Source organism: Panthera tigris, chromosome D1, assembly GCF_018350195.1.
Source record: "Panthera tigris isolate Pti1 chromosome D1, P.tigris_Pti1_mat1.1, whole genome shotgun sequence".
Taxonomy (NCBI): Eukaryota; Metazoa; Chordata; class Mammalia; order Carnivora; family Felidae; genus Panthera; species Panthera tigris.
The window spans coordinates 2,338,193-2,357,913 of record NC_056669.1 but is presented as its reverse complement, the minus strand read 5'-3'; the positions used below and the strand labels follow the sequence as shown (position 1 = coordinate 2,357,913).

General features: G+C 45.8%; 1 protein-coding gene across 3 annotated transcripts in view; it reads left to right on the top strand.

The window, feature by feature from the left end:
• The window catches only part of PDGFD (platelet derived growth factor D), a 221,345-nt gene that overhangs the window by 151,303 nt on the left and 50,321 nt on the right, over nt 1-19,721 (top strand). The window lies entirely within an intron of this gene.

Below are 19,721 nucleotides of genomic sequence, written 5' to 3'. Positions count from 1 at the left end.
GTAAACAGAAAAAGGGAAATGGTTGATATTAGTAACGCAGTGTTACCTCTGGTTCAGCTGATGCAAGGTAAATGCACAGCCAAATAAAAGGCATGTGAGAGTTGAGTATCTTTAGTTCAAAGAGTTGTCTGTGTCATTCCAGCCACAGAGAAGAGTCTGGACGATTTCAGCTGAAATTACCCAGACGTGGGAGGGGTCTCTGTCATGATCATGGAGCCTTAGCGTTGTCAAGAGTCGTAAAGTTCGTGAACTTCCTCCAGTAGACCCAGGAGTGTCTCACCCCTGCTTAACACCTCCACAGCCCTTCCCAGGTTTAAGTGGATCTAACCGTTGGAAAATGCTCAACCTCTTATTGAGTCAAAATCCGCATGGTAGTTAATTCTCGTTGTTGGGCACATGCGATCAGGTGTCTCCTTTACTCAGTCAGGTACTGATAAGACTCTATAAGGTTCCTGCTCACTGTCAGCCTCTGACAGGTGCAGTAGATACCACGGTGAGCAAGACAGACAGGGTTCTTGAGCCCCTGGGAGCTCATAATCTGGTGGGGATGGCAGCCTATTAAAAAGCTGTAATAAGGGAGAACAGTGAACAAAGGCACAAGTACCGGGTTCTGTGAGTTAGGCTCAGGGAGACATTGGCATAATTTTACCTGTCTGTGACCTTGGCTGTCCCTGAACCCTTCTTGTGTTCGTAGTGTGTGACCTTTTATTCTCCCATGAGCACGCTTCATTCCTGTTCAGTCTGTCTTTATCCGTCTTCAAAGCACGGATGTCAAAATCGAACCCAGGGCTACGGATGGAGTCACTGTGTGTTTTGTCTCCCCTCCTGTGGGTTTTTTTTTTTCTTTTTTGCATAATAGTGAGCTATTAAATGCTAAGTGAATTCTACATCAGAATAAATGAAAAAATAGCATGAGGCGACACCGCTCCCAGTTTTAATTTGAAAATAATCCATCAGGCATGACTTACGTTACTGCAAACACATCAGTGCTGCTCAGCGTTAAAACTCAAGGGCGAACCTTTGGTTTCTCTGTTTCTGTCTTTTAATGTGTTCAGTGCTGTTCTGTTCTCCACTGTTCATGGGCTGCACAGGCTGGGCACGTTGGGATGGTGATGGATAGGCTCAGGGAAAGACCTTTTTTCCCTTAAAACATCAAGAAGTGTTAGTGCTAACGGGTAGACTTTCTGTGAAAGTTGACGACTAAACTGAACGGTCCGTAAGTCAGTTAGAAACACCCTCTCATACAGTGTCATTCAGGCAAAATAACTCCTTTTCTGTGGAAGAGGCAGCACAGGTATGGATTTGGGGGGAATGAATAGTCCTTTTTGGAGGTGTTCGAGCTCACGGTGCCAGCCCATCACCCGTTGAGTGGCCAGCATTAAGCGGCATGTTGAGTGGCCTCTGAGTCTGGCTGGAAACTGGCGTCACTCACTCGCTCACCTCCGCCAGGACATTAATTGTGGGTTTTAGGAGCGAGAATACTTATAATTTTTGGTGTATTTCCCTACTGATCTCTTGGTCTGCGTTTTTGAGAACAGTTCCAGGCTCCTTTTTGGTTTCTCAAGGCCTCTGGCACCAAATAGCATCAACTAGAGCCAGAGAGCTTTGGTGGCTCAATTCCAAGAGGTGGAATGAGCTTCACCTACAGGGGTGTGTGGACTATAGATAGGTGGGCTTTTTTTTTTTAATGTTTACTTATTTTAGAGAGAGAGAGTGCGCGCGTGAGCAGGGGAGGAGCAGAGAGAGAGAGAGGGAGAGAGAGAGAGAGAGACAGGATCCGAAGCAGGCTCTAGGCCCTGAGCTGTCAGCACAGAGCCCGACGCAGGGCTCGAACTCAGGAACTGTGAGATCATGACCTGAGCTGAAGTTGGACGTTTAACCGACTAATCCCCCCAGGCGCCCCAAAGATCTGTGTGGCTTTTGATAAAAGCCTGTTTCTTGCTCAACAGGGATAGAAGGTCACTATGGCTTGACCAGTGTATTGGAGAGATCATTTTATTTTACTTTTTTAAGTGTATTTATTTACTTGGAGAGAGAGAGAGCACGCTCTGGGGAGAGGCAGAGAGAGGGGCAGCGAGGGGGAGGGGAGACAGAGAGAGAGAGAAAGAGAGAGAGAAAGAATCCCAAGCAGACTGCACTGCCAGCACAGAGTCCGATGTGGGGCTCAAATTCACCAACTGTGAGATTACGACCTGAGCCAAAATCTAGAGTTGGACGCTCAACCGGCTGAGCCACCCAGGTGTTCCAGGAAGATCATTTTATTTGTGTTTAAATTGTACTTGCAGAGACTTTAAAAGGGCAGTGTTTCTAAAGCCAGATGCTACAGAGACTGGGCCTAAAACCTAAAGTTGACCACCCCTAAGCTGATACAGAGACAAGGGATTAAACACAGCAGACACTCTCTGAGTATATCTGAGCGACTATTTTTACAATGTTACGCAGCCCCACAAAACTTGTAAGGGTCACAGGCAGCTGTTTTTTGCCATGCCTACCTTCAGGCATGCTAGATCTAGGGAAATTTGAGCAGAGAATAGTTCCTGAGGAGTGAGTGTCCTCTTGGAAAATGGCAGCTAGCTCTCTGGGTAGGTCGGGACCACCCCCCTTCTCATCTCTACCTTTTCGCCTGTCTGCTTCGCATGGGACATCCTCCTAACTGGTACCTCAGTGACTCTCCGGGTACAGAAGGAGTTGCCCTAGATGCAACTCGCAGGTGCACGGGGCCACAGGAGCCCTGTGCCCTGGAATCATATCTACGTGATCTGTACTCATCGCATCTTTGCGGTGCCCAGTCCCATGTGCATCTTTGCTTAGGTTTTCATTCCACCAAAGGGTGGGTGACTCATGGTTCACATCACGATCACTTATTTGTGGTCACGAGTGGTTCACAAGTTACAATTTTGTGTGATGTGCTTGGGATTCGATCTTGTACCTTTTTTTTTTTTTTTTTCCACAGTACCTGTCTCAGTCTCTCCTAGAGCACAGCCTCATGGGAACAGAGTTTTGCTGTAAAGCTCACTTTGGATCGACTAAGGTTTCCCTACTTACTAATGGTCTGATATTAAACAAGTCTCTTCCCCTTTCCTGTCACATGTATCAAATGATGATAATTGGCACTGGTGTGAGGCTTTTAAATGGTACCAAATACTTCGTGCCGCGCCTAGGATGTAGTAAATGGTCAATAAATAATGGTGCTAATTATCCCACCTTTACAGTCACTAATTGTGTATCTATGTGTCTTCCAAGTTAACGGTGTTTAAAAAATTCAGCTGAGTAAATTTTAGACGTCTTGTTGGCTATATTCAATGACTCACTCATGAGACAGCCCCCAAGCTAGCCGACAGGAAGGAGCTGCAAGGAGGTATGCGAACAGAAAGTCTAATATACGCAGAAGGGAGCGGGAACAAGGGAGTTCTACTGGGCAAAAAGCTGAGTGAGTTAGTGCAAAGTTACTTGTGTTTAGAAGACAGCAGGGATCTGTCAGGTAGATGATGCACTAGAGCTGATGAGGAGATTCCTGACTGACTGCTTTAAGAATCCATTTGGGGGGAAACCAGAACTATAAGTAGGTCTCAGTTCGGTCACATGGGCCTTAGCATGAGTGACTCCATTTTAAGCCTGTTGTCTTATTTTCAGCATTCATAATGAACTATTCAAGGGTCTTCTTGCTGTGTGTATTCTACACAGTGCCTTATACACGGCTAGCTAGCCCGTTTGTTGAGTTGACTCTTTCCAGGTAAAATATGATTCGTTAGAACTGCTTGATTTCAGTTTTTGCTCTCCTGCTCAGGCTTTTTTCCTTCATTTCACTCTACTGTGGAGAAGAGGTAAACGTCAGAGGGCATAATTAGGCAGAATGGATAATGTTATCAAATCCTTGTTAGCAAGATATGGTTGTCTAAATAAATCAGGCTCTCCCACCTCCAACTCACTTTGTTGGGGAATGTCAGGAATCTGTTAAGTAGGTCTTTGGAAAGGTATCCAATTACAAGGCTCCCATTGGATTCCCAGAAGGCACCCGGCATGAGTGTGAATCTCAACTCTACTATTTACTACGGTTTGTTCACCCGTAAAGTGATGGTCATACTGCCTGAGGTGAAGTAGTTGTGAGGATGAAATTAGACAACTTTTGTAGAGTGTTCTGCCTGGAACTTATTCATTCCTCAAATATCCGCTGTTCTGACTACTGTCGTCGTCACTGGTGTTATTAACACATCGGGTGACAGGTGAACTCGACATTCCCACGCAAACGGCCCAGCTGTCCTGTGTAGGTGGGCACGTGTATGCACACCACTTCCTTTGTCCATGGTAGAAATATTTTCTTGTACGTTGTAACAAACCTAAAAACGTTTATTGGTGTGAGTTTGTGCATGGCGCACACATGTGTTTAATGTAAGGGCCATTTTTTTTTCATTCAAAAACAAAAAATGAAGTCATTTTAAAGCTACTCAAAAACTTTCTTTTTATGAAATAATTCTAGTTTATTTCATAACTTGAAATCTGCTAGTACCTATTACAAACAATTAAAAAAGCAATTTTATCAGGTCAGTTGCTTAACTATATATCTCTATAGTTTGAATTTCTAGCAGTGAAGTTAGGATTTCCACTGAGATTGAAACTCTGCATGAAGCATGGTTTTGCCTTGTAAGTAATTATTCCAAATAGAAAAAGAAAAGGAAGAAGGGGAAGAAGGAGAGCAAACAGGAGGAATAAAACCCAGGAACTGCATAAGATAGGGTTCCCAATTGTAGCACCTTTTGCAGATTCTAATTTTGTTTAGTCTAAGGCTTACCAGTTGGTTAAAGAAAAACAAACTAATGGTGTGGGCAGTTCATTCTATTCCCCTAAGCCGAATTCTCAGAAGGAGCTGGAGAGTGAAGGACGCCTTCACTTTCTCTGTAAAATGTGTGGAAATGCTGTCCTAATTTTCGCAGATGAAATCGTCGGACATCCTGAACATGTATGGGTGCTCTGGCCACACAGCCAGGACTATGTGTAGATCAAAGGACTGTTGTGGTCAGGGTGGTGACCACACAGTAGCTCTCCCCATCAGTTTCTTCCTTTCAAATAGATCCTACTGAAGGTTTGGGGGCTGTGAGATTGTTCATTGAATACCTACTGTGAGCTAGACCCAGCTACGTCCAGCGCCCTGGAGATCCAGCCTGAAAAAGACAGTGTGTCTGCCCTCAGGACCTCGCCTGGTAGTGGGAAGAAACGGACAATAAATGCCTAAGTAACTAGGGAAGTCAGGATGCATTCACAAACCAATTATTTGCCGTTCGGTAAAGGCAGGAAAGAAGATAGACGTGGGTAGTGTGATGGAGAGTGATGGACAGCTAGAGTGTCATGGCGGGAGGCACTGTGAGAAGCCGTGAGAGAAAAGAACAACAGATCGTAAGACCCTAGCACAGAAACGAGAAGATGTCTTTCGCGTGACAGTAATAGTTCTCTTGCTGTCTTGGGATGCAGGCTGCTGGAAGGGAGCAGACGTAAGGGGGGGAACACAACAGCACCTAACAGCCCTCAGTCAAGAGTAAGAAAGGAGATTTCCCATCTCAGCCCATCTTCTCGTGTGTCTCTCAAGAGTCCCAGCGCTTGGACCAGGGGTCAGCTAAGTCCAGACACCGAGAAAGTGTCAACAAGGTTTCAGACAACGTGTGGGGCAGGGACAGGGTCCAGCAGGAGAGGAGCAGAGCAGGAGGGACAGACGTGGGCTCTAGAAGCCTGGGGTTGCCCGGGCCTGCCACGTTGGTGAGCCTGGCAGGGGGTTCAGAGGCTGTGGGGTGAAGCACATTCTTTAGGACAGAGTCTCCCTTTTGTGGCCCTTCGTAGGCAAGGGGTGATAAATGTTCTTAGTGAAATTTTAATGTCCTAAAGTGTCACTAATTACGTAGAACATTTTGAGGAATCAGGAGTCTCTTTGGAAAGGGTGAGTGAACTCGTTTTAATCAGATTGCTTTCCTAAAACCTGAACACATAATGAGAACTTTAATAGAATTCGTGAAGGACTGAAGAGCAAAATTTAGTATAATCTTGGAGCGAAGGATGATTTCTGAAAGGGTGTGGCCAGGTCCAGAAGCACATTGTGGGTGAGGGGAATGAAGGGCAGGTTGAGCTCTTGCAGGAGGTGGGGGTGGGGAGCAGAAGAGGAGGAGATAGATTAAAAAAAAAAAGGTTAAGGAAACAGGAGGAGACAGAAAAGTGAGGTGGAATGAAGTCCCATGATAATAGCACGTGGCCCTGCCCAACTCTTATTTCAATGCATTATTCAACAGGCTTTTTACTGAGCGCATATTATGTGCTGTGCAGTAGGGTCCGTACTGGATAGAGCGTAGTGAAGAAATGCTTTATGGTCCTGCTGTCATAGAACTTATAATTTGGCACAGTCCTGAGGAGGAGGAGGAGAATATATTTTAAAATAATAATAATGAAAATACAATAACGATAGCATCCAACCATCTGGGTGACCGTGAGGATTAAACGTATGAGGCATCGCGTGTGCAGAGTCTAACTCAGGCCCTGGCACGTCCTCAGTAATCACTATTCTGCTACGGACCTATGCACTACGGGAAGACGGGTTTCAAGAAAAATGTGGAAGGGAGTCGCAGTATCTTAGATACCTAGTGCTTGGCCAACCGTCTTATTTTTACAAGTGAGGCGGTGAACACAGGTGACATAACTTTGCGAACGAGAGAAGTTAGGAGTTTGCCTGTGGTCACAGAGCTCACACATAGGCGCCATCCATGAACTATGAAAGCTGTGGACCCTCCAGAAAAAAATGGATGTGATATAAAATTGTGCATAAAACCTCAGGGAATACCCATGTTTCATCCATGATGTCCTGTGGGTCCATGGAGGCAGCAAAGAGCCCCATGCATATTATCTGTAGGTGTTATCTGACTTTGGGGTTATTTTCTTCCACGCTGATGAGTCCTTTCCAACACAGTGTTGAAATAATCCTTTACTACTGTAATTAATTTTCCTCATAAACCCCATGTGCTAATCACATGAGCAGATGACTCCCCATGTGCTGAGTAAACACATTTTCAGCTTTGAGAGAGAGGCTGTTTAATGACACTTGGATGGTCCAGCATCCTGTTGTTCTAGTATTTAATTACGTGGGCACGCTACAAGTCCACTTTCGTCCTTGAGAACCAGAAAGTCGTCACAACTTTAAATGGCTGTGCCTCTCTATATACCCATAACTTTCTCTCTATAACCAGGCTCTTTGATGCACTAATATTTTCGTAGCTGGAGCCAAAAAGAAAAATGAAGGAAAAAGCCATTTGACTAAATTAGAAAAGGCTTGCATATTTAAGACATGCCTAAAACAGAGCAGTATTTCTTCCCTGAAGAGCTATGAAGCGAACCTCAGTAAAAAAATATCTCTGCCTAATGTTCACTTATAAATTCAGGAGATATTTCTGAGACCTTGGTGTGGCTAATAAGAAAATGATAATCCTGTGCGGGAGAAAGGCACACCAGGATGGCCCTGGGCATCGCAGTGATGACGTGTGGGGGGCATTCAGGGCCCACGGGCAAGGGGAGCACTTGACTTCGTGCAGACGGACATTGTGGGTAGAAGAGAATGCCCCCCTGTCTTCCGAGGTTCTGGGTCTGGGGGCCCCCAGGTTACACCAACAAAAGCGACAACAGCAAGAGAAAAGCACTGTATTAACACGGGCATCTCGCATACACTTGGGAGCCCTCAGTGATGAGTAACTCAGAGGGGCGGTTCAACATCTTAACGAGAGAACAGCACATCTTTGGAGAAGGAACAAGACAAAGGAAAAGCACCCTGAGTTTGCAGGACAGCAAATTGTGGAAGATGAATACTCGGAGACTCATGGAATGTGAGGGCCAATGAGTCAGGTTTGATGGGTAGATTGCTCTGGTGCTGCTCTAGGGTGATAAGGGTCTAGAGTTATCGCTGGTGACGGACCTTGTCCTTTCTGGTAGAGAGGGGAAGGGGGACACGTTTACAAATTTGTATCCTGCTTCTAGGCATATAGGGGAGGGCAGAGAGCTTGCCCTTTGTCTCTTCTGTTCAGCTGCCTTCAGCTCAAAATAATCTTTATGCCAAAGCGACATATCTTAGGGTCACATATTCTGTTCCCCTTCACTGGACTGGGTCAGGCGGGGTGTTGCCTAGATAAAGGCACAAAGACAATAAAATAAATAAATAAATACGTACGTACATACATACATACATACATACATACAGGGCATTTCAGAATATTCTGTGGCATACATTCAAAGTGTTGGAGGTGAAGGTTGCTAACCCCTTACTGTAGTTTCTTTATTCTAGCCAGTACAGAAGAGACACAGAAGCCAAAAAATCACCAGAAGACCAGCTGTATTAATGATGTTCCAAGAAACACCAAAGCTCAAGGCTGTCTTGTAAAACTAGAGTAGACAATGTGTCTGGTACCCAGAGCCAGAAGGCATGTGTACTTCTGTGATGCAAATTCACACCCAAAGATTCTTTTAAGGAGTCCAGGGTCCTTAGAAGAGACCGGGGAACACTTACAGGCCCCTCCCCCTGCAGGGACGATGTAGGTCTGGTCATAAAGAGTCAAACAGGCAGGAGAGCCGGTGAGGATGGCCAATTCCATGCCCACCCATGCTTAGCAGGTGGGCCCAGCAAGTGGAGGGGAGGGGAGACCCTTCCTGATGTTTGGGGTCCAAGGCAGGCAGCCCAAGAGAGAAACGAGGAAAGGGGATGTGGTGGAGGAAGAACAGGAGGAGGGAAGAAGCGATGAAGGGAAGAACTTTGGGATGAAAGACACCAGAAATGTTTGTTGATATCTCCCTATCTGTGAACTGAGGCAGGAATAGAGACAGAAGCGTTTCCCCTACGGAAGAGCAAGCAGAGAGCTGTGTGTTCCATGAAGGGTTCAAGGCCACAGTGATTAATGCTTTGGTTTTTCAGTCGGGCATCTCCGGTAACAGTCCTTGGGAACTCAGTCCCCCCTCTGCTCCGGCTCTAAGGAGAGCTGGTCGACCTGCTTCATCTCTGTAGGAATCAGCCACTTTGGCAAAGTCGAAGGTCCCTGGAACTTAAGGGAAACACCAGCCTCCCGTCCTAGCTGAACAAAGGGATTAGAAATTGATCACGTAGACAGGACTCGTGTAGCATTGAAAACTCCTGCCCTTGCTGTTCCCTTTATTCGTGGGAATGTGACCCATGAAGGCTGCCCTCCACTCAACATTGCTTCTGTCACCTGTGAAAATATTGAGCCACCGGTTCAAAGTGACTCGTCCTTATTTTGCAGTGGAAAATTGGAGTCAGGCAGGCAAAAAAATAAATCAAAAAGATTAAAAAAAAGGGCATGGAGGCACCCCTGACGGAGAGAGATACACGAATAAAGAATCAAGCAATCATTGCTTCTTGGCTAGGCCCTGCTGATCACTTCCCGATTGGTCTTTCCACCTCCTGTCCCTCACCTCCAGTCTGTCCTGAGTGTGTTCCTTGCTAAAGGAGAACTGTGGCCGAATGATTTCCCCACTTAAAAACTTGCGAATGCCCTCCAGTTTCCTATGAAGCATCTCAAACTGAAAGCCTTCCGTGTTCTGACCTCAGCCTGACATCCAATTCTCTCTTCTCCCTAACTAACACCGGACTTTCTGCCTCTAATCCCTGGCATTTAATTTTCATATCTGTATCATATCTGTCCTCAGAACTCCAAGCCCTCCTCTGTCAAAGCGTATTCATGTCAAAACTCCTCCTCCTTAGCTCCTCAACCATATATACTGCCCCCCCCCCATCAGGCACCCAGATTGTCGGTCTTTATCAACACTATGGTTTTTCTTTTTTTTTTTTTAATTTTTTTTAACATTTTACTTATTTTTGAGACAGAGAGAGAGAGAGAGAGCATGAACAGGGGAGGGTCAGAGAAAGAGGGAGACACAGAATCCGAAACAGGCTCCAGGCTCTGAGCTGTCAGCACAGAGCCCGACGCGGGGCTTGAACCCACGAGCCTTCGAGCTGTGCGATCATGACCTGAGCCGAAGTCGGACGCTCAACCGACTGAGCCACCCAGGCGCCCCAACACTATGGTTTTTCAAAGAAAAAATAAGATACACACATCCCAGATACTTCTGGAAATATGTAGAATAGTAATAAAGAAAAAGAGAAAAAACTAACACCAGAAGTTCCCATCACCCAAATATAAGTACTATGAATATTTTGATGCCTTTCTTTCCAGTCTTTTTTTTTTTTTTTTTTTTTTTAATGAACTGTTGTACAGGCCTCACTGACTCTCCTTGAAGGCAGGGAATTGGTTTATTCCTGAAGGTTCTTCACAGGGTGTTGTTCTAAGTAGGTCTGGAAATGTTTAATTGAGCTGAACCAGCAAGTATTGAGTTCCTATGACGCATCTGATAATTTGGAGTAAAAACTATAAAAGCAGTTGCCAGAGATTATAAAGATGCTCTAACAGCAAATTGCCTGTGTTTTTCCAGACTTAAGTCTTAAGTTGTACCAACCTACCGATGGCCCTTTAGCTGTTGAGGCCCAGGATTCACTGGGCACTGGCGGGGGGGATGGGGACTGTGAGAATGGAAGAGTGGGGGCCATTGTTGGGGTCAAACGTCAAGGGAGCTTTGGAGGAGAGGCGGGTATTCCGCTTCTGAAGTCTGTCTCCACCACGTTGGCACCTCAAGGAGCATATAGTTGCATCCGTAAGAGCCTGACTTCAGCAGCTCTCACTTCGGACTATGTCATTGTGACATCAGAGCAGACATGGCTTGGTCCTCTGTTGATGCACTTGCTGAGGTGGCCTCTCTCATGCAGAATGTCAGCGGCCTGGAAAGACGAAGGGCTTCGTAATAATGGCAAAAATGGGGGCGCTCGGGGAGCTCAGTCAGTTAAGCATCCAGTTTCAGCTCAGGTCACGATCTCACGGTTCGTGGATTCCAGCCCCACATCGGGCTCTGTGCTGACAGCTCGGGGCCTGGAACCTGCTTTGCATTCTGTATCTCCCTCTCTCTCTGCCCCTCCCCTGCTCACACTTTGTTTTTCTGTCTCAAAAATAAATAAACGTTAAAAATCTTTTTAAAAAACGCGGTGGCAAAAATGTCTTTGAGGTCTTGACGGCCTCTTATTCTGAGGGTCTCTGTGAAGGCCTTGAGAGCTTTCCAGGTTTTCAAGACACTCCAAGGCCCCTTGTTTGATTTTTTTTTTGAGGTTTTCTGTATAGGATAGAGGACCTATGAATCAGAAACACTCAAGTTCACATCTGTGTATGATCTGTGAGACCCAGGACATACATTTAAACTGCCCCCGCTGCTGTTTCTTCATTTGCAAAGTCAGAAGGAACCACCTGCATCGTAAAACTGCGTGAGGATTACCTGTGAGACGTAGGGGCTTGATGTGCACTTGGTATGTACCAGGTGGAACTATTATATTATTACTACTGCTACTGTTACCGTTCAAATGCCTTGGAAGGTTAGAATCGAATTACGTAGTCCAAGGTTAAGGGGTCTTGCGTCTCAGTCCATATGTGCCGCCATAACAGAACACCATAGCCTGGGTGGCTTAAAAAATTTTTATTTTTCACAGGTTTGGAGCCTGGGAAGTCCAGGTTCAAGGCCCTGGCAGATTTGGTGTCTGATGAGGGCCCACTTAATTCATAGCTGGCCGTCTTTTTGCAATAACTTCACATGGCAGAGGGGTGAGGGAGCTCTCTGGAGGCTCTTTTATCAGGGCACTAATCCCATTCATGACCTCGTCACCCCCCTGGGGCCCCAGTACATCTCACTGGGGGTCGGGTCGCAATATATTAATTTGTAGGGGGGACCCAACAGCGAGTGTGCAGCGTGTTAAACCAGATGGACACCGGAGATCTTGGACTAAGAGTGAGGTCAGACCTAGGAGCAGCCGTGTGGTGTGATTCCGGTGCCAGGTGGGAAACCTGGGTACGCCCTGAGTCGGTTGTGGGACGGTAAACCCTTACTGGCTCTTTTCCGTTACGCTCTTTTAGATACACAATCCCTTTGTCCCCCTTGAACTCTTCCTGAAAATATCTGGAACTATACTTTCAATATGAAGATTCTAATTTTAGTAGTATATTTAGACTTGAAAAATTCCTTGAGGTCACGGCTGTAGGAAGACATTCATGCCTCACCTAATTCTACAAAACACTCTGCAAATAGCACCTAAAATATTCCTTTGGCTCAAAGACAAGTCAGATGTCTGAAGCGTGGAGCCGTTCGAGGCTACAAGTACCCAATGTGATCTTCTGGCATTCCCCTCCCCACCCTGGCCCCGAAATACTAAAACTGGCTATTTTCCTGGAGAAAAAAAAATACTAAACCGCCAAGTATTTTTAATCTCTACAATAAATATCTTTAGAACAGACAAAAAAGAAATATGAATTTGTAATAGAAACTTACTTCATTTAGCAATAGTCGTAACCTAGAGAGAGAGAGAGAGAGAGAGAGAGAGAGAATCTTAAGCAGGTTCCACACTCATCTTGAGCCCAACATATGGGGCTCGATCCCACATGAACTTGAGCTGAAATCAAGAGACAGTCAGACATTTAACCAACTGAGCCACCCAGGTGCCCTGGAAAGGTTTTTTTAATTGTTAAAAAATATTTATAAATATAAACACATAGTCTTAATTAACCAAAAAAAAAAAAAAAAAAAAAAAATCATTTCCAAAGAAAAATCAGTTATAAAGGCAGAGGTCTAAATTCAAATTTCAGACCAGCGCTTTATTTTTTATTTCATTAGTTAGAAGAAACAACTGTAAATGATCCATTTTCTTCTGTGCCTTTTGAGAGTTTCCCTTGTGTAACAAAAATATATGCTATCATCAATATGAAAATAAAATGGCTATTTCTAAGGCCGGGTGTAGGCAGAATGACAAAGATCTTTTTGTGCCTCCAAAAGGATTTGGAATTGTCTATAGCCCGGACTCCCATGTCATCTCACCTTTGCCCCAAAGGCTCTTTCCTCACAAATTGAAACCACTGCCAAATCTTTCACATAGGCCAGGCTCAAATTAGTTCTCTAATGAACTAGGTCACTCCTTTATGCTACATGCATTTGGCAGATCTCTGTCTCTCCATCAGGTTTCACAGTAGGTCCTGGGGGTGCAAAGAAGGTGGGAACTCTGCCCCCCCAGACAGTACAGTTAGGACAGGCGGATAAGCAGTGACTGAAATGCAAAGCCCGAGGTCGGGGAGGGGAGGAGAGAAAAGGTAACTGTGTCTGATAGAAAGAGAAGGTGGTCAGGAAATGAGTCACAAAGGGAGCAGTCCCAGGACCAAGGCAGAGGTGGGGAATCATTCAATCCAAGCAGAGGGAACAAAATGAGTCACTGACTGATAACAGCTTAAAGCCTTACCCGTCCCAAGTTATTTGCATTTAAAAGCAATAAATCCTAAAGCTAAAAGGAAGGAAATCAGCCAAAGGCAGTTTAGGCTTAAGCCACAGAGAATGATTTAGACAGCTTGAAGCATCCAGGTTGGAAGAAAATGACCCCTAATCAAGTGTTTGCGTTAGAACCATAGAAGGATTTTTATTTCTTTGAATATAGGTGCTCAGAACTTACCCCAGACTTACGGAACCAGAATCTCAGGGAGAGGGTGTTCAGAACTCTTCTCCGTGAAGGCCCTTGGGCTGATTGTGGTGTATCCTTTTACAAGAATTCTTACCCTATCAGCGGAGCTCCAGAATTCATACTGTTCTCTGACGATACCATCCCTAAGCTCGTGCCTGCTACTGACTTCACTTGAACGTGCTGAGTTCACCCTTGCGATTTTGCAGTGCTTATGCCTTGTGGGTGGACACATCCTGTTTAGGTGTCACAGGACTCGCATCTCACTTCAGAGACAGTGATAAGCCTTAATCTTACTGTGTCTCCCCCCACCCCACCTCATCCTGTAATAGGAAATGTCCCTAAAGGAATTCACGTTCCGTAAGCTTCTGAAACACGCTATGAACATCTACTATGTAGCCAGCCCATGGTAGGATGAGATGACATAAGACATGGGAAAGCACTTTGTAAAATGTAAATGCACCACGTTTTTGAGGTATTATAACAGAGAGTGCTTCTTCATTCCGTTAAAATTGAATTCGCACTTTACATCACTGTAAATATATTTACGCTGCATAAAAAGAGACCTCGTCATTAGTTAGTTCTCTTACTTCCAAATCAAGCTGCCGGCTCGTTCGTGTCTCCCGTTACTTCATCACTTCATGTCCTGTGGGGAGGCGTTGGGAGAGGTGCCACTTTAAAAGACGATACTCCTCTTGGGATAATGTCCACGAGAAAGAAAACAAAACAGCTGCGTACCTTATAGACGCGGTCCTGATTCCTCGCCCATTCGGCCGGTAAACCAGATTTCATTCTGAAGACATTGTTTTTCCGACCTTGACTTAAGAGAAAATGTCTTCTATTTTGCCATTTAAAAGACTTCCGTAGACGTTCCACTTCTCTACTTGTGTAGGGAAAACGCACGTACCGGTGTGTGATGTTTTGGGCCGGCACCTGCTGTGGTCCCCTCTCCCCACCACCTCCTTGCTGGTGGGGGTCTGTCGGCACTCGCTTGTGGTACCGGCCTCCTTCTCGCTGTCCACCTGATTGTATAACCTTTACGTCCTGTAAACTCTGCTTCTCCCCACCTTTCGGTTTGAATGGCTCCTGCCTCTTATTTAGGCTGGCGGTCTCGGCAGCCACAAGTTTAAAGGAAAAGACAAATCTCTATATGGAATATGTCACATGATCCTCGTGTACGTAAGTGACGCTTGGCCCGCCCAGCCCTGCCCTGATTTTCTAGGTGGAGGACACCTGCCTCTAGGCTGCCTTTCTAGACACGGATAGTATATAGGAGTGAAAATATCAAGGGGGTGCCAAGCACTTCGCATACTGTTTGGCTCCTCTGTGATGCTCATACACGCCAACTACCAAGACGATTTGAGGTGGTTGATCCAACAGAGAATTGTGGGTAACCGCTGTGTGCTGGGTACGCTGGGGGCTCAGGGGAGCCGGTCGAGCTTGTGAAGAGCAATCACAACAACACTTTAGAGGATCACCAGTGAGGACAGAACAGGGACGGTGAAGGAAGTACAGACGGGGCCCTGCAGTCACCCTTGGGCATGGACAGCATTCCCTCCCTCCCTGGAGGCCGCGGGTCCTCAGGAGAGCACGCCCCTCCCACAGAACGCTCAGGGCCTGCCACTTTGAGTCCCCATTCTGTCCTGTACCCCCTTTTTAACATTTTTTTAAAAATTGTTTAATGTTTATTTTTGAGAGAGAGAGGGAGGGAGGGGAGGGGCAGGAGGGGCAGAGCAAGGGAGACACAGAATGCGAAGCAGGCTCCAGGCTCTGAGCTGTCAGCACAGAGCCCGACGAGGAGCTCTGACCCACAAGTCGTGAAATCATGATCTGACCTGAAGTGGGACGCTTAACTGAGACACCTAGGTGCCCCCCTTTTAACCTTTTTGTTTTTTTATTTTTTTTTTTTTTTAATTTTTTTCAACGTTTTTTATTTATTTTTGGGACAGAGAGAGACAGAGCATGAACGGGGGAGGGGCAGAGAGAGAGGGAGACACAGAATCGGAAACAGGCTCCAGGCTCCCAGCCGTCAGCCCAGAGCCTGACGCGGGGCTCGAACTCACGGACCGCGAGATCGTGACCTGGCTGAAGTCGGACGCTTAACCGACTGCGCCACCCAGGCGCCCCCCGCTTTTAACCTTTTTAATCTATTTCTCTGTGAGCCCTTTTTTCTCTCTTTTCTGTCAGTGTGCATATGGCTACGTCATCTCTTCGCTGGGCAACACCCAAGAATCTCTCTCCTTCCTGTTTCTCTGCCTGCAGGATTGTCTTTGAACCCCTCCTTTCTTCTGTACCCCAGCCTAAGAGACCTTTCTGGGTCTCAAATCCAAACACATACACCATTCTCCTCCCTTAAACCCTGCACGGTTATCCGTTGCCTGTGGGAAAATCCAAACCCGAGCCACAGAGCACTTGGGTTTGGTCCATACCTGCTTCTCACCTCCAGCCTGGCTCCTCTCCTGGGTCTCCAGCCACACCGGGCATGGTGGATTTCTAAGAAGAGCTGCAAGCAGGCTCCGTAAGGTCTCCAGAAACTCAGTGCAGGCTCTGCTGCTTAAGCAGCGTCGACATTCAGAGAGACTTTCACATCTCCATGCTTGAGTTTTCTCAGAAAGTGCGAACAGCGCGTTGCCGAGTCTGGGATGGTACGTGCTGGTGCAGAGACTGGGGCACCGTGGGCGTGCGGGGCCGTCCCCACCTTCTGGTCTTTCAACACTCCTTTCCCAGCACCACCTCTGCAGGTGGGGCCCTTCCGCCTTCCCTGCTGGAAGTGACCACCTCCTCCTGCCTACGTGAGACGCCTTCTTCTAATTAGCACCCCCAACCATTTGCAAGAGTTGTTTACGTATCATCTAGCCCGAAAATGTAACAAAGGCAGGAGTCCTGTCTTACTCATTTCTGTGTGCCAGCCCCATGGCCAAGTTCCTTGTAGTGTTGCTGCTCTCAGTGTTTATGATCAAGTGAATGGTTACCGTCAGGCTTTCGCGACTGTTTCTTTTGACACTGGCCAGTGCGTTGAAGCTAGACGGGCAGAAATCGGGTGCACCCTTTAGAACATGCCTGTGTTGCATGTGGTGCGTGAAATAAATGGACCCACATTTATCCTTCTAGATAGTGGACTTCTTACCCTAGTTGATAATGTCTTAACATGTGTGAACATTTGCACCAGTTCTTTTCACCTCCTGTCATTGGCTCATAGAATTAGATGTGAACCTGTCACTGGGACATTCTCAATAAGGGGTATAGAGTGACTCCTTCTGGGGAGAACGGCCTTCTCCATAGGACCCTGCGGATGTCCAAGGCGGGAAGAACCATCCACAGGACCCTGGAGATGTCCAAGGGGGAGAACCAAAAGGCCAAGTGTCCATTGCCCCCCCCGCCCCCCCGGAGCTTGCCCACCTTGTTCCCATTGTGGTTCTCAGCCAGGGGTGTTCTTTCCTCCCTCCTGTCCCCTAGCCGTGAGATATTAGTATCTGGAAACATTCCCGACTGTCACAGAGGGTGAGGACCGTCGGGTGAATCCACTGTCATCCAGCATGTGAAGGACCCAGAATGCTGGTCACTATTTTACAGTGTGACCCCCCCCCCCCCCAGCTCAAGGGATCAGTCATGCTGAGTTTGAGCAACTCTGCTCTAAGCCTCATGTATACACTTTACTAAGCCTCCCTTGTGATTTCCCGGAGTATTTTAGACACAGGGCTTTGAGGAGAGATGGGGCCAGCAGAGAACCTGTTAGGACTTAAACAAAAAGGCAGGAAGGGGATGGGTTATGCAATGTAAGAGAACACTGGGGACAGTGGCACAAATCACAACCTCCCTTAACCATTTCTTCACTCATATGACCCTCTTTACCGTGAGCGTGCTTTATGCAATATATTCATGCCGTGAGTTTTCCCAAGGTGGGCAGTCTGAGGCTGAGAGAACTGACAGAGGACCTGGGGCTCCTAAACATTACAACCGAAGCACTCTTTGCTGTGTCTTATTTGTGATGTAAGAAACCACTTTATGGGCAGAGAATTCCTGAATAGTTGAAAAGGGTCTTACACGTGAGATGGAATACAGACACAAAGATAACCTGCTAGGCTCTTGTTCCTTTGCCCAAGTGTTTGAAACGTACAATAAATGTTTGCTTAGCCAAGGGTTCCAGGAGATGTAAACATATGTGTAATATAACTGGGTATAAACTATTCAGCAGTTATTTTCAGTGTGTAAAGCTATCACATAGCTCTTCGTTTCGCCCATAAATTGTCATGTCAGAGAAAATGAGTATTAATAAATGCCCATAGGGGCGCCTGGGTGGCTCAGTCCGTCGGGTGTCCGACTTCAGCTTAGGTCATGATCTCATGGCTGGTGAGTTCGAGCCCCACGTCGGGCTCTGTGCTGACAGCTCAGAGCCTGGAGACTGCCTTGGATTCTGTGTCTCCTTCTCTCTCTGTCCCTCCCCTACTTGTGCTCTGTCTCTGTCTCTCTCTCTCTCTCAAAAATAAATAATCATTAAAAAAATTTTTAAATACCCATAGCAAAAGAATTAGGGTTTAGTAAAACACAAAATACTGACAGATTCATGAATGGTTAAAAGACAAGATTCTATGACAGGATTGATACCAATAAAAAAAATAAGAAAATTCCTTTCTGCTCCCTCATCAGCTTTTAAAGGCAATAAGTTTACAACTGGATATATACACTTCCACGTGCTTTGTAAAATGGATTAAAATTCTGACTGTTTTATTGCTTTTTCCTCCGAGCAGTTTCCTTCTAGAGAGCTCAGGACATTAATTTAGAAGCATGATGTTCATAAAATATAATCCAGGCAAACCAAAGGATTTACAAACTAGAGTTCTTGTAGAAAAATAAAATCAAAAGAGATTGAAATAATAAACATAAAACTAAAGCCAGGCTAGGAATATATTCACAACAGAAGACAGATGCTCAGTGGAAAACACGTAACGCTTCTAGAGGCAGAAAGGGAAACCCCAGTGGGTCGTTCAGTGTAATCTCCACCCCAGCAGTTGGGTAGATTTCTTTCCAAAGGTGTATCTGTGAACACTTAGTCCACTCTGGTGTGAAATGACTTACAGCATGGCGTTCCCACTCCTTTCACTGTGAGGCCATTCTGCAATTTAATAGATATTACTATTGGGAAAACTTTGTAGATACGGAGCCTACATTTCCCGTTACTCAATTTCATGCCCTGACTTCTCGTTATTGCCCCCAGGGAGCATTGTAAACAATTCTTTCCCTTCATGGTGATGCATTTTGAATTCTTGGAAATTTGTATCGTCTCCCCCTAAGTAAGTCTCTGAAATATTTTATAGGTAGTGTACATCGAGTACTTAATTCCTTTGTCAGTGAACAATATCTTTCGTTTGTATAATCTTGTCTCACACGTCATTTTCCTCAGTCCGTTAATCAGTCATCTCTTCTCACAATTCTCACAAGTTTGTCAACACCTTATAGTAAAGTACTCACAAAATGATTTAGTAATCTGACTCCCATCTTATCAATGCACTGCGCAGACAAACAGTTGATTCCAAGTTTCCTTTTTTTTTTATTAAAAAAATTTTTTTCTTAATGTTTATTTAATTATGACAGAGAGAGACAGAGCATGAGCAGGGGAGGTGTGGAGAGAGAGGGAGACACAGAATCCAAAGGAGGCTCCAGGCTCTGAGCTGTCAGCACAGAGCCCGACACAGGGCTCAAACCCACAAACCGTGAGATCATGGCCTGAGCCTAAGTCAAACGCTTACCCAGCTGAACCACCCGGGTGCCCCAATTCCGAGTTTCATGCTGTAGCACTGTTGTGTTTTGGCACCTTGGAGATATCTCAACAGTCCCGTCCACAGCTTTTTGTCACTTGCCCTATTTCACAGTGGAACCCTCCCCTTTAAAATACCAGGTAAAGTAGGTACAGTTCTAGACTCAGTGATACCAAAGAAGTCGTAACTTTTTGTAAAAGCTCATTTACTCCATATAATACGTGATCTATTGTAATAGGGACTTGGCATCAATCGTTGATATTTACAGGTGATTTCACTGATTTCTGTGTTCTTTCAAGTATGAGATGTCCTACATCTAAACGTAATACTGACATTTCCATGTAAAGAATGTCTGAAATACACTGCTAACTCTTCCCCGTGTGAGGACCCTACCCATGCGC